The sequence below is a fragment of the Carcharodon carcharias genome, chromosome 5 (assembly GCF_017639515.1).
Source record: "Carcharodon carcharias isolate sCarCar2 chromosome 5, sCarCar2.pri, whole genome shotgun sequence".
Taxonomy (NCBI): domain Eukaryota; kingdom Metazoa; phylum Chordata; class Chondrichthyes; order Lamniformes; family Lamnidae; genus Carcharodon; species Carcharodon carcharias.
The window spans coordinates 8,698,884-8,714,063 of NC_054471.1; the positions used below are offsets into that span (position 1 = coordinate 8,698,884).

Below are 15,180 nucleotides of genomic sequence, written 5' to 3' on the forward strand. Positions count from 1 at the left end.
TGTTGGTGTTCTATCTACCTCTTCTTTAAATGCTGTCACTGATCTATCCAGCTCCTCTTTAAATACTGTCAGTGATCTATCTACCTGCTCCTTAAATACTGTCAGTTATCTATCTACCTCCTCTTTAAATAATGTCATTGATTTATCTACCTCCTCTTTAAATACTGTCAGTGATCTATCTACCTCCTCTTTAAATACTGCCACTGATCTATCTACCTCCTCTTTAAATACTGTCACTGATCTATCTACCGCATCTTTAAATACTTTTACTGATCTATCTAACTCCTCTTTAAATAATGTCAGTGATCTATCTACCTCCTCTTTAAATACTTTCACTGATCTATCTACCTCCTCTTTAAGTACTGTCAGTGATCCATCTACCTGCTCTTCAAATTCTTTCGGTGATCTCTCTACCTCCTCTTTAAATACTGACACTGATGAATCTATCTCCTCTTTAAATACTGTCAGTGATCTATCTACCTCCTCTTCAAATACTGTCAGTGATCTATCTACCTCCTCTTCAAATCCTTTCACTGATCTATCTACCTCCTCTTTAAGTACTGTCGGTGATCTATCTACCTCCTCTTTAAATACTGTCACTGATCTATCTACCTCCTCTTTAAATACTGTCAGTGATCTATCTACCTGCTCTTTACATACTGTCAGTGATCTATCTACCTCCTCTTTAAATACTGTCACCGATCTATCTACCTGCTCTTAAATACTGTCGGTGTTCCAGCTACCTCCTCTTGAAATACTGTCAGTGATCTATCTACCTCCTCTTTAAATACTGTCAGTGATCTATCTACCTCCTCTTTAAATACTGTCAGTGATCTATCTACCTGCTCTTTAAATACTGTCCCCATCTACCCCCCTCTATCACCACCCCTCCCCTTCACTCCTCCCCCTTCACTCACTGCTCCCCCTTCACTCACTGCTCCCCCTTCACTCACTCCTCCCCCTTCACTCACTCCTCCCCCTTCACTCACTCCTCCCCCTTCACTCACTCCTCCCCCTTCACTCACTCCTCCCCCTTCACTCACTCCTCCCCCTTCACTCACTCCTCCCCCTTCACTCACTCCTCCCCCTTCACTCCCTCCTCCCCCTTCACTCCCTCCTCCCCCTTCACTCCCTCCTCCCCCTTCACTCCCTCCTCCCCCTTCACTCCCTCCTCCCCCTTCACTCCCTCCTCCCCCTTCACTCCCTCCTCCCCCTTCACTCCCTCCTCCCCCTTCACTCCCTCCTCCCCCTTCACTCCCTCCTCCCCCTTCACTCCCTCCTCCCCCTTCACTCCCTCCTCCCCCTTCACTCCCTCCTCCCCCTTCACTCCCTCCTCCCCCTTCACTCCCTCCTCCCCCTTCACTCCCTCCTCCCCCTTCACTCCCTCCTCCCCCTTCACTCACTCCTCCCCCTTCACTCACTCCTCCCCCTTCACTCACTCCTCCCCCTTCACTCACTCCTCCCCCTTCACTCACTCCTCCCCCTTCACTCACTCCTCCCCCTTCACTCACTCCTCCCCCTTCACTCACTCCTCCCCCTTCACTCACTCCTCCCCCTTCACTCACTCCTCCCCCTTCACTCACTCCTCCCCCTTCACTCACTCCTCCCCCTTCACTCACTCCTCCCCCTTCACTCACTCCTCCCCCTTCACTCACTCCTCCCCCTTCACTCACTCCTCCCCCTTCACTCACTCCTCCCCCTTCACTCACTCCTCCCCCTTCACTCACTCCTCCCCCTTCACTCACTCCTCCCCCTTCACTCACTCCTCCCCCTTCACTCACTCCTCCCCCTTCACTCACTCCTCCCCCTTCACTCACTCCTCCCCCTTCACTCACTCCTCCCCCTTCACTCACTCCTCCCCCTTCACTCACTCCTCCCCCTTCACTCACTCCTCCCCCTTCACTCACTCCTCCCCCTTCACTCACTCCTCCCCCTTCACTCACTCCTCCCCCTTCACTCACTCCTCCCCCTTCACTCACTCCTCCCCCTTCACTCACTCCTCCCCCTTCACTCACTCCTCCCCCTTCACCCTGACAAGAACCCTCTCTTCCTCCCCCCCACGTCCCCCTTCACCCTGACAGGCGCCCCTGCCCCTCCCTTCACTCTGACAGGAACCTCCCCCCCCCAGGAACCCCCCCCCTTCACGCTGACAGGAACCCGAACCCCCACCCGCCTTTACCCTGACAGGAACCCCACCCCCGCCTTCACCCTGACAGGAACCCCCCTCACAGGGAACTGTCTTTACACTCTAACAAGTGCCTTATATAAATTCAGCGTAACCTCCCTGCTCTTGCACTCAATGCCCTTATTAATAAAAAATCCCCGGTTACTATATACTAGTCTCTCCACCTGTCCTGCCACCTTCAGTGATCTTTGCACATATAAACCTAAGTCTTTCTGCTCTTGCACCCCCTTCAAAATGTCACCCCTTATTTTATATTGTCTGTCCAAGTTCTTCCTACCAAGATGCATCATCTCACATTCCTCCTCATTGAACATTATCTGTCACCTATCTGGCCACTCCACCAACTTGTCTATGTCCTTTTGAAATTCAACACCATCCTCCTCACAGTTCACAACACTCCCAAACTTCGAAACAAAAACAGAATTACCTGGAAAAACTCAGCAGGTCTGGCAGCATTGGCGGAGAAGAAAAGAGTTGACGTTTCGGGTCCTCATGACCCTTAAACAACAGACCTGCTGAGTTTTTCCAGGTAATTCTGTTTTAGTTTTGGATTTCCAGCATCCGCAGTTTTTTGTTTTTATCTCCCAAACTTCGTATCATCTGCAAACTTTAAAATTGTCCCCTGTACACCAAGGTCTAGTTCATTAATATGTATCAGGAACAGCAAGGGTCCCAATACCGACCCCAGAGGAACTCCACTACAAACCTTCCTCCAGCCTGAAAAATATCCATTGACCATTACTCCCTGCTTCCTTTTTTTCAGCCAATTTGGTATCCATGTTGCTACTGTCCCTTTTGTTCCATGAGCAATAACTTTTCTCTCAAGTCTGTTGTGTGGCTGTGTCAAATGCCTTTTGAAAGTCCATGTACACCACATCAACAGCAATACCCTCATCGACTTTTTCTGTTACCTCTTCAGAAAACTCCAGCGAGTTAGTTAAACACGATTTCCCCTTTAGAAATCCATAATGGCTCTTCCTTATCAACCCATATTTTCCCATGTGACAACTAACTCTACCCCAAATAATTATTTTTAGAATCCTGCCCACCACTGAAGTTAAACTGACTGGTCTGTAATTGCTGGGCTTATCCTTACAAACTTTTTTGAACAAGGGTGTAATGTTTGCAATTCTCCAGTCCTCTGGCACCTCCCCTGAGTCTAGGGAAGACTGAAAGATTATGGTCAGTGCCTCTGCAATTTCTACTGTCACTTGCTTCAATATCCTTGGATGCATCTCATCCGATCGCGGTGCCTTGTCAACTTTAAGTACCGACAGTCTATTCAACACTTCCTCCTTATCAATTTTGAACCCTTCTAGTGTTACCCTGGCCTGGGTAGCGTCTGCCTCCTTGGTAAAGAGGGATGCAAAGTACTCACCTCAGCCATGGCCCCTTCATCCGTGTGTAAATTCCCTTTTAGGTCCCTAATCGGCCTTACTCCTCCTTTTACTGTCTTGTTACTATTTATGTCTATAGAAGACATTGTGATTCCCCTTTATGTTGGCTGCCAGTCTTTTCTCATTATCCCTCTTTGTTTCTCTAATATACTTATTCACCTCCCCTCTGAGCCTTCTGTATTCCTCTTGGTTCTCAATTGTATTTTCTACCTGAAACCTGTCATAAGTGCACTTTTTCTTCTCTATCTTAATTTCAATCTCCTTTTTCATCCAGGGAGCTCTGGATTTGTTAGTCCTACCTTTCCCTTTCGATGGAATATACCTTGACTGTGTCCGAACCAATTCTTTTTTGAAGGTAGCCCATTGTTCAGCTACAGTTTTTCCTGCCAATCTTTCATTCCAGTCTATCTGGCCCAGCTCTGTTCTTGCCCCATCGAAGTCGGCTCTTGTCCAGTTAATTATTTTTACTCTGGATTACCTATCGTCCTTATCTATCATCATCCTAAAACATACAATACAATGATCACTGTCTCCTAAATGTTCCCCCACTGACATTTGATCTACTTGGCCCACCTCATTTCCAAGAACCAGGTCTAACAGTGTGTCATTTCTTGTTGGATTGGACACATACTGCTGTAGAAAATTCTCCTGATCACAATCTAGGGACTTTTGCCCCTCTCCACCCTTTACACTACCACTGTCCCAGTCAACATCCGGGTAATTAACGTCCCCCATCATAACTACTCTATAATGCTGCATCTCTCTGTAATTCCCCTGCAGATTTGTTCCTCTACGTCCTTCTCACTGTTTGACGGTCTATAGACTACACTGAGCAATGTAATTGCACCCTTTTTGTTCCTGAGCTCGAGTCAAATTGATTCAGACCTTGAACCCTCTGGGATATCCTCTTTCTCCAGCACTGCAATGCTCTCCTTAACCAATACCACCACCACCCCTCCTCCTTTCCTTCCTTTCCTATCTTCTAAACACCTTGTACCTGGGAATATTTAACACCCAGTTCAGCCCTTCCTTCAGCCAGGTCCCTGTTATCGCCGCAACAACATATTTCCCCGTGGCAATCTGTGCCTGTAACTCCCCAATCTTATTTACTATACTCCGTGCATTCACATACATGCACAGTAACGCTGATTTAGATTTTGTTACTTTCTCCCTTACCCTGACTTCACCTATTAACTTACTATTTTCTATACTAGTGCTTTCTGTCCCTCCCAGTATTTTGAGCACCCTGGTATTCCTCTCTAATATTTTTTCTTGGTTCCCACACCCCTGCAGAGTTAGTTTAAAGCCCTCCCAACAGCACCAGCAAAACTCCCTGCAGGGACCTCAGTCCCAGCTCTGTTCAGGTGCAACCTGTCCAACTTGTACTGGTGCCATCTCCCCCAGAGCCAGTCCCAGTGTCCCTGGAATCTAAAGCCCTCCCTCCTGCACCATCTCTCCAGCCACACATTCATCTGTCTTATCCTCCTATTTCTGTACTCACTGACACATAGCACTGGGAGTAATCTGGAGATTACTACATCAGAGGTCTTGCTTGCTAATTTTCCACCTAGCTCCCTAAATTCTGATTGCAGGACCATATCCCCCTTCTTTCCTAAGTCATTGACACCAAAGTGGACCACGACCTCTGGCTGATCACCCTCCCCCAGGAGAATGTCCTTTTGTCCTTCAGCCGCTCTGTGATATCCTTGACCCTGGCACCAGGAAGGCAACATACCTTCCTGGAGTCATGTCTATGATCACAGAAACGTCTGTCTGTTCCCCTAACCAATGAATCCCCCATCACTATAGCTCTTCCTTTCTTCCTCCTCTCCTCCTGTACAGCCGAGCCACTTGTGGTGCCACAAACTTGGCTCTGACCGCACTCCTCTGAGAAACCAGTGCCGTCACCAGCTTCCAAAATGGAAAACCGATTTCTGAGTGGGATCCCAGGGGATTCCTGCACTACCTGCCTACTTCTCTTGGGCTGCCTGGTGGTCACCCATTCCGTCTCTGTCTCCAGGCCCTAAAGTTGTGGTCCGACCACCTCTCTGAATGTGCTATCCACGTAGCCCTCAGACTCGTGGATGCACCACAGTGACTCCAGCTGCTGCTTGAGCTCTGAAACCCTGAGCTCGAGTTTCTGCAGCTGACAGCACTTCCTGCACATTGGTCACCGAGGACACTGGTAGCGTCCATGACTTCACTCAAATTACAGGACACGCGTTCCACTCGACTGAGCTGCCCTGCCATGTCTTAACCCTACTTCCCTTACAAGACTTCTTTATTCTTGTGTTCCAATCCCTTTGCAATAAAGGCCAACATGGCATTTGTCATCCTAATTGCTTGCTTTACCTGCATACTAATGTTTTGTGTTCCTTGTACATGTATACCCAAGTCCCTCTGAACCAATCACCAAGTTTCATGCCTTCTAAAAAGCTATTCTTAGTACCAAAGTGAATAGCTCCGCACTACTTCACATGATACTCCATTGGCTCACATAACTGTTCATTTAACCTTTGCAGCCTCCCTGTTCTGCTCACAGCTTGCATTCCCACATCAGCAAGCTTTGATATATTACTCTATGTCTCTTTTGTCTAAGTTATTAATATAGATTGTGAATGTCGGGAGGCAGTGGCATAGTGGTATTGTCACTGGACTGGTAACCCGCACCCATTTGTATCCCTCCTCATTGCTTCCTGTCCATTAACCAATCCTCTATCCGTGCTAAAATCACAGAGTCACACAGTGCAGCAGAGGCCCTTCGTCCCATCGAGTCTGCACCGACACCGATTAAAATATCACCACCCAACTTCCTGAGACCTTATCTTACTTGTTAACCATTTGGGATTTTTTGCCATTCGCCTTCATTTTGTGCCCTTTCGTTGTCGATCTTTGGAAAGCTTTGCTTTATCTACTCTGTGACTTTGAGCACTTCTAACAAAAATCTTAGCTGTCTCTGCTGTAAAGAAAACAACTGCAACTTCTCCAGTCTGTCTTTGTCACTGTAAATCCCACCTCCAGGGAAGTATTCTCTGTTCTGTAGCCTCTGAAAAAGCCTCCACATCCTTTGTGAAGGGTGGTGTCTAGAACCTGCCGCATACACCAGCTAATGTTGCATATAGGTTTAGCCCCTCTGCTTTTCTAACTGCCCTTTTACTCAATATGCCTTTGAAAGACCTTTAGATTGACAGCTAAGAGAATCCATTCCTATACAGTCTTTGCTCCTCATTTCATTTTCTCAGTTTTCCTACATTTTTTTTATTCAGCCTGATTCTGCCTTGCATTGTCAACCTGCACACCTTTTTTTCTGCTTCATCCTGCTCTCTATCTGTTTAGTCATCCAGGGAACCCTGGTTTTGGTCACCTCTCCCCTTCCATTGTTGGAATGTACCTATCCTGTACCCAAGCCATCTCTTTATAGGCCTCCATTGCTGTATTACATTTTGGACTGCTAGTCTGTGACTCTAATTTATCTTGGGTAGATCTCCCTTCAATTCTCTAAAATTAGCCCTGCTCCAGTTAAGTATATTTATTCTAGATTGCTCATTTCCCTTCTCCATAATTCATTTAAACTGTATGTTATGATCACTATTTCTGAGATGCTCCCCCACCTTGTCATTCTCCACTTTACCTACTTCATTTCCCAGGACTAGATCTAGCTATGCCTCCTTCCTCATTGGGAAAACATACTGATCCCGAAAGTTCTCTTGATTGTACATCAGAAATGTCTTCCTACCTCTGCCCCTCAACATAATCGCAACCACACTCAAGATTGGGCTGGTTACTAGGGGGCTGAATCCTGATGAGGGAATGCATGTCTGATTAGCATATTTTAAAGAGGTGCAGTAGTCACAATTGTAGTCACAGACTTGCAGACTGTTACATATGCATTATTGATGAGAACAAAATCAGTGTTGTGTTAATTGCTGTTACTTTCTTTGCTACTGAATGGCAGCTTTAAAGAAAGACTTGCATTTGGGTAGCACTTTTAACAATACAGGAGTCTCAAACTGATTTACTGTCAATGAAGTGTAGTCACTGTTGTAATGTAAGAAGCACCACAGCCAATTTGTGCACAGCAGGTTCCCAAGCACAATAATGTAATAATGACCAGATATTTTTGGTGGTGTTGGTTGAGGGATAAATATTGGCCCAGGACAGCAGGGAGAACACCCTGCTCTTCTCAAAATAGTGCAGGTGGATCTTTCACATCCAGCTGCGAAACGGAGGTCCGGTCTGTCTTAACATCTCACCAGAAAGATGGCATCTCCCTCACTGTTCTACTCGAGTGTCAGCCTTGATTTATTTTTTTGTGTGCTCCAGTCCTGAGTGAGACTTTAATCTGTAAACCGAACACTGATTCTGTAATGTGTTGAATGCATCTACTTGTTTTGTAAGTGTGTGTCAGGTGTTTTCCACTAGAATGACTATACAGTTCAAGCACTGTTACTGTAACCACGTCCGTGACTATTCAGCAATTGAACAGTCTACTAGAGTGACCGAATGAGCTGTGTATTTCCAACTTCAGTCCTTGTTTATAAAAGGATATACATTCTATCCCTGTTTTCCCATTAGAGAAAATTATTTACAAAAGGATTATTTTTTTTAATCCATTCATGGGATGTGGGTGTTGCTGGCTAGGCCCGCATTTATTGCCCAGCCTTAATTGCCCTTGAAAAAGTGGCTGTCTTCTTGAGCCGCTGCAGTCCATGTGGTGTAGGTACATCCACAGTGCTGTTAGGGAGGGAGTTCCAGGATTTTGACCCAGCGACAGTGAAGGAACGGTGATATATTTCCAAGTCAGGGTGGTGAGTGACTTGGAGGGGAACTTCCAGGTGGTGGTGTTCCCATCTATCTGCTGCCCTTGTCCTTCTAGATGGTAGTGGTTGTGGGTTTGGAAGGTGCTGTCGAAGGACCCTTGGTGAGTTGCTGCAGTGCATCTTGGAGATGGTGTACACACTGCTGCTACTGTGCGTCGGTGGTGGATGGGGCGCTACTCAAGCGGGATGCTTTATCCTGGGTGGTGTCAAGCTTCTTGAGTCAACTCGTCATTCTTAAAAAAAAAATACACAGGGACGTAATTAATTTGTGGGATTGAGCGGCACTGGCAAGGTCACCATGAATTGGCCTTGAAAAGGTGGCAGTGAGTCACTAGATTGGCAGGGCCATTTTGTGGGCAGTTAAAAAGGCAACCACATTGCTGTGGGTCTGGAGTCACATGTAGGCCAGACCGGGTAAGGTTGGCAGTTTTCCTCCCCTAAGGGGCATTATGGAACCAGGTGGGTTTTTACAACAATCTGGCAGTTTAATGGTCCCCATTAACAAGATTGGCTTTTTATTCCAAATTAACTTCATGAATTGAATTAAACTTACTTCCTAGGTTCCATGGTGGGGTTTGAACTCGTGTCTACAGATCAGCACAGTCCAGGCCTCTGGATTAGTCACCTAGCACGTAGCCATAAGCACAATGCTACTGTTACATGTTAACAGGGGTGAACTGACTGCTCCTGAGTTGGTTATAACAGAGTTTGAATTTAAAGGAGAGGTGATATTGCCAATAATATATTATATATTTAATTGTGTATGGTTCAGTGCAAGAAATAAGCCAGCCAGGTTCCTTAAGTTAGCAAATGGAGTTAAAGAGATCAGAAGTTAACAAAAAGCTTAAAATGTACACATGTGTCCAGCGACCCACTAATGCAAAAACAATAGGCAATTCCTGCCCCAAAGCTTGCAAAAAGGAATAAAATTCTGCAGGGTATCAGACCTAAAAATAACTTGGTCAAGTAACAAGTAAAGTCAGAAAAAACTTATTCACCGAGTGTCCAGAGGCTTGTACAAAACCGAAGGGTCCCGGTCCACAGCTGCTGGTTTTTGGGTTATCTCACTGGAGGCGGTGGTGTGGATTCGGAATTCTCCTTTTTAAAAACTCTCGGTTTGCAGCAATGAGGTCTTAGAAACATAGAAACACCATCGGGAACATCCTTCCTGCATCTGCCCTGTCTAGTCCTGTTAGAATTTTATAGGTTTCTATGATATCCCCCCCTCATTCTTCTGAACTCCAGTGAATATAATCCTAATCGACACAATCTCTCCTCATATGTCAGTCCCGCCATCCCAGGAATCAGTCTGGTAAACCTTTGCTGCACTCCCTCTATAGCAAGAACATCCTTCCTCAGATAAGGAGACCAAAACTGCAAACAATATTCCAGGTGTGGTCTCACCAAGGCCCTGTATAATTGCAGCAAGACATCCCTGTTCCTGTACTCGAGTCCTCTGGCTATGAAGGCCAACATACCATTTGCCTTCTTTACCACCTGCTGCACCTGCATGCTTACCTTCAGCGACTGGTGTACAAGGACACCCAGGTCTCATACGTTTCCCTCTCTCAATTTATAGCCATTCAGATAATAATCTGCCTTCCTGTTTTTGCTACCAAAGTGGATAACCTCACATTTATCCACATTATACTGCATCTTCAATGCATTTGCCCACTCACTCAGCTTGTCCAAATCACACTGAAGCATCTCTGCATCCTCCTCACAGCTCACCCTCCCACCCAGCTTTGTGTCATCTGCAAATTTCGAGATATTACATTTAGTTCTGTAATCTAAATAATTAAATATATTGTGAATAACTGGGGTCCCAGCACCGATCCCTGCGGTACCCCACTAGTCACTGTCTGCCATTCGGAAAATGCCCCATTTATTCCTACTCTTTGTTTCCTGTATGCCAAGCAGTTTTCTATCCATCTCAATACACTATCCCCAATCCCATGCGCTTTAATTTTACACACCAATCTCTTATGTGAGACTTTGTCGAAAGCCTTCTGAAAGTGCAAATAAACCACATCCACTGGCTCCCTCTCATCAACTCTACTAGTTACATCCTCGAAAAATTCCAGTACATTTGTCAAGCATGATTTCCCTTTCATAAATCCATGCTGACTCTCTGATTCTGCCACTGTTTTCCACGTGCTCAGCTATTAAATCTTGTATAACGGACTCTAGAATTTTCCCCACTACCGACGTCAGGCTGACTGGTCTTTAATTCCCTGTTTTCTCTCTACCTCCCTTTTTAAATAGTGTGGTTACATTAGCTACCCTCCAATCTGTAGGAACTGTTCCAGAGTCTATAGAATCTCAGAAAATGACCACCAATGCATCCGTTATTCCTAGGGCCACTTCCTTAAGCACTCTGGGTTGTAGATTACCAGGCCCTGGAGATTTATCGGCCTTCAATCCCATCAATTTCCCCAACACCATTTCCCTACTAATACTGATTTCTTTCAGTTCCTCCCTCTCACTGAACCCTGTGTTCCCCAACATTTCTGGTATGTTATTAGTGTCTTCCTTTGTGAAGACAGAACCAAAGTATGTATTTAGTTGGTCAGCCATTTATTTGTTCCCCATTATAAATTCCCCTGTTTCTGACTGTAAGGGACCTATATTTGTCTTCACCAATCTTTTTCTCTTCACATACCTATAGAAACTTTTGCAGTCGGATTTTATGTTCCCTGCGAGCTTACTCTCGTATTCTATTTTCCCCTTCTTGATCAATCCCTTGGTCCTCCTTTGCTGAATTCTAAACTGCTCCCAATCCTCAGGTCTGTTGTTTTTTTCTGGCCAATTTGTATGCCTCTTCCTTGGATCTAATATTATCTCTAATTTCCCTTGTAAGTCATGGTTTGGGCACCTTTCCTATTTTACTTTTGCGCCAGACAGGAGTAAACAATTGTTGCAGTTCACCCATGTGCTCTTTGAATGTTTGCCATTGCCTATCCACCGTCATCCCTTTAGGTAACGTTTCCCAATCCATCATAGCCAACTCGTGCCCCATACCATTGTAGTTTCCTTTATTAAGATTCAGGACCCTAGTCTCGGAATCAACTACGTCACTCTGCATCTTGATGAAGAATTCTATCACGTTATGGTCACTCATCCCCAAGGGGCCTCGCACAACTAGATTGCCAATTATTCCTTTCTCATTACACAATACCCAGTCCAGGATGGCCTGTTCTCTCGTTGGTTCCTCAATGTATTGGTCCAGAAAACCATCCTATACACTCCAGGAATTCCTCTTCTATGGTATTGTTACTAATTTGATTTGCCCAATCTGTATGCAGATTAAAGTCACCCATAATTACAGATGTTCCTTTATTGCATGTGTCTCTAATTTCCTGTTTAATGCTATTCCCAACATCACCATTACAGTTTGGGGGTCTATATACAACCCCCACTAACGTTTTTTGCCCCTTAGTGTTTCTCAGCTCTACACATACAGATTCCACATTGTCGGAGCCAATATCTTTCCTCACTATTGCGTTAATTTCCTCTTTAACTAGCAGTGCAACTCCGCCCCCTTTTCCTTTTTGTCTGTCCTTCCTAAATACTGAATACCCCTGGATGTTCAGTTCCCATCCCTGGTCACCCTGCAGCCAAGTCTCCGTAACCCTGACTATATCATACCTGTTTACATCTATTTACACAGTTAATTCATCCACTTCATTGCGAATACTCCTTGCGTTAAGGCACAAAGCCTTAAGGCTTGTCTTTTTAACATGACTTGTCCTGTTCCCACTATTTTTCACTGAGGCCCTGTTTGATTCTTGTCCTTGATTTCTCTATCACTTTTCTTATACCCTTTCTGTCTTTTTTTTCATGTTCTTGATTCCCCCTCCTCTGACTCCTTGAATAAGTTCCCATTCCCCTGCCATTTTAGTTTAAACCCTCCCCAACCACTCTAGCAAATGTTCCCTCTCGGACATCAGTCCTGGTCCTGCCCAGGTGTAACCCGTCCAGTTTGTACTGGTCCCAGAACCGGTCCCAATGTCTCAGGAATCGGAAACCCTCCCCCTCACACAATCTTTTCAGCCACGTATTAATCCGATATATCCTGCTATTTCTACTCTGATGTGCACGTGACACTGGTAGTAATTCTGAGATCACTACCTTTGAGGTCCTACTTTTCAACTTACTTCCTAACTCCCTATATTCTGCTTTTAGGACCTCATCCTTTTTTTTTTTTAAACCTATGTTCTTTGTACCAATGTGTACCACAACCACTCACCCTCCCCCTTCAGAATGTCCTCTAGCCGCTCTGAGACATCCTTGACCCTAGCACCAGGGAGGCAACCTACCATCCTGGAGTCTCGTTTGTGGCCACAAAAATGCCTATCTCTTCCCCTTACAATTGAATCCCCTACAACTATTGCATTCCCACACTTTCTACTCCTCCCCTGTGCAGCAGAGCCAAATGTGGTGCAACAAATTTGGCTGTTGCTGCTTTCCCCTGAGAGGCCATTCCCCCCAACAGTACCCAAAGCGGTATATCTGTTTTGTAGGGGAATAGCCATAGGAGATTCCTGCATTGCCTGCCTCGTCCTCTTGCTCTGCTTGGTGGTCACCATTCCCTTCTTGCCTGTTCACTCGTGGCCTGCGGTGTGACCATCTCTCTATACGTGCTATCCACGATACTCTCCACCTCGCGGATGCTCCAGTGTCCCCAGCCGCCGCTTCAGCTCCAAAACCGGGGCTTCCAGGAGCTGCAGCTGGAGACACTTCCCGCACACATGCTGGCCCCCGGCACTGGACATGTTCCTGGCTTCCCACATAGAGCAGGAGGAGCACACCACGGCTTTGAGCTCTCCTGCCATGACTTACCCCTTTAAATTAAATTAAACCTTTTTGAAGATACCTAATATCAAATAATACCAATTACTCTTGGGGCCCTTCTTCCCTGCTCCTCGTTGTTATAGAATATAGCCCTTACAAATGATGAACGACAAAATAAGACCTTAAAAACTGTAAGTGATAAAAGTAATAAATACTTACCCGACTGTACTCAAAGGATCACCTCATTCCCTCTTCCCCCTTCGTCACCAAACTCCAACTTAAGCACTCTACTGCAGCCCAAAGCAGCACTCCAGTGCAGACAAAGTTAGCACTGTAAGATGGCCTGTTTTTATACTCTTTGAATCTAGCCTCTGGGAACCTGTTTAAGCCAGTTATCTAATTAACTAGTTGTAGCTGCAAACAGAGCCTGTATAAACCCTGTTTGAAAGCTGGCCTAAACCTCACCACCTTCCAACCCAAACACAGCAAATTTTAGTTAATTACTAACTTAAAGAAAGACTAGACTTTAGATCGAAATTAACCCTTAAATTCTCTCAGTCACCAAACTCCAACTTTAGCACTCCGGTGCAGCCTGCAGCTGGATTTTTCCAATCGCAATAGCTCATCTTCGACAAGGGAGGTTTCAGAAGAAGGAGAGATGGGGTAAAGCTGTTGCCTCTTTGGCAGTTTCTCTCACTATTTAAAATCCAGTATAGTTTCATCCACGAGTTCAGTCACATGACCCCCCTCTCTCGGTTTCAATCCCAGCCTACCTTAGCCACTGACTCAGAGCTCCGTAGACTCTGTCTCCAAAAAGTGCTTGTGTCCTTCACAAATGCAATGTAGTAGCTGCTTTAGTTCAATGTCCTTTGCTTTGGAAAAGTGCTCTTTTGAAAACAAAAAGTCATAATTTATGCCATCAGCTGAATGTTTTATATATAATATTTTATGTAAAATCTTCACATCAGCTACCAATTCTCTTACACAGAATTACATAGGATATACAGCCCAGAAGCAGGCCATTTGGCCCAACCAGTACATGCTGGTGACCAGCAGAATAGCTCGTGTGGAAGGGGAAAAACTGACATGGATTAGTTGGGACAAATTTTTATGTTGCCATCTGTAGGTATGTGCCTTGTGAAATAGCCTTTAAGGTTTGTTTTTATCCTTTTAGGTGCTTTAGTTCTGTTTGCTTTCACTGCTCTTGTCTTAGAGTTATGATCTGCTCGCTCTGCTTCATAAACTGAAATGTTTGTAACCGATAAAGGGCTCTGATAGGGTTGATGTAGTGAAAGTATTTCCACTGGTGAGGGAGTGCTGAACAACGGAACACAATCTTTAAATTATTCTAGGCCGTTCAAAGGTGAAATGCAGAACCACATCTTCTCACCCAATGGAAATCTGGAACTCTCTTCCTGAAAAAGCTGTGGATTTTGGGGCTCAGTTGGAAAATTTTAAAAGTAAAACCATGATCCGATAGAATTACGGAACGGATTCAAGGGTTGAATGGCCTCCTCCTGTTCCTATGCGTTTCCATGCATTTTGCATTCTAAACCCAACTCTATCTATATCCTCAAAAAAAAAATTTGCTGGAAAAACTCAGCAGGTCTGACAGCATCTGGAGAGAAAGACGGGGGTTAACTCTAGTCACGTGGACTCGAAACATTAACCCTGTCTTTCTCTCCACAGATGCTGTCAGACCTGCTGAGTTTCTCCAGCATTATTTTTTTTTTGTTTGTTCCAGATTTCCAGCATCCGCAGAATTTTGCCTATAGCTATATCCTGTATGATTCCCCTAATATTAAACCCTTGTTATAACTTGCAATTCTTTCAGTGTGTTATTGGGGGAAGGGGTGGTGGTGGTGGTTAATAAGAGATTTGAAAGATTTGTTAGATTTGTATAAGGCTGACAGGTTTAGATGAGGTAGACAAAAAAACCTGTTCCCATTAGCTGCATGGTACAAGGACTGGGGACATGGGTAAG

The 15,180-nt window shown here is 45.1% G+C and overlaps 1 protein-coding gene across 2 annotated transcripts in view; it reads left to right on the forward strand.

Annotated features, from left to right (window-relative positions):
* The first annotated feature begins 14,188 nt into the window (after positions 1-14,188).
* Positions 14,189-15,180, forward strand: part of klhdc3 (kelch domain containing 3) — a 117,453-nt gene continuing 116,461 nt past the window's right edge. For both annotated transcript variants that reach the window (XM_041187255.1, XM_041187256.1), the window contains exon 1: positions 14,189-14,322. The gene's annotated coding sequence lies outside the window, so the exon portion shown is untranslated. The remainder of the gene's footprint in view (positions 14,323-15,180) is intronic.